At 39.1% G+C, this 384-nt stretch overlaps 1 protein-coding gene across 1 annotated transcript in view; it reads left to right on the forward strand.

Annotated features, from left to right (window-relative positions):
• The window catches only part of DNAI2 (dynein axonemal intermediate chain 2), a 21,137-nt gene that overhangs the window by 15,993 nt on the left and 4,760 nt on the right, over window positions 1-384 (forward strand). The gene's annotated exons all lie outside the window — the stretch shown is intronic.

Raw genomic sequence — 384 nt, forward strand, 5'->3', positions numbered from 1 at the left:
TTCGGTGTCATATCCAAAAATTCATTGCCAAGACCAATGTCAAGGAATTTTTTCCCTATATTTTCTTCCGGGAGCTTTATGCTTTCAGGTCATACATTTAAGTCTTTAATCCATTTTGAGTTGATTCTTTTCCTTCCTTCCTTCCTTCCTTCCTTCCTTCCTTCCTTCCTTCCTTCCTTCCTTCCTTCCTTCCTTCCTTTCTTCCTTCCTTCATTTTATGGTAACATTGGTTAACGAAATCCAGTAAGTTTCAGCTGTATGTTTTAACAGTAAGGCATATATATATATCTACATCGTGTGTTCACCTCCCATAGTGAGATTTCTTTCCGTCTCCATGTATTGGACCCCTTTTACCCCATCTACCTCCCCCTTTGAGTTGATTCT

This window comes from Pteropus vampyrus, unplaced genomic scaffold, assembly GCF_000151845.1.
Source record: "Pteropus vampyrus isolate Shadow unplaced genomic scaffold, Pvam_2.0 Scaffold72, whole genome shotgun sequence".
Classification (NCBI taxonomy): Eukaryota; Metazoa; Chordata; class Mammalia; order Chiroptera; family Pteropodidae; genus Pteropus; species Pteropus vampyrus.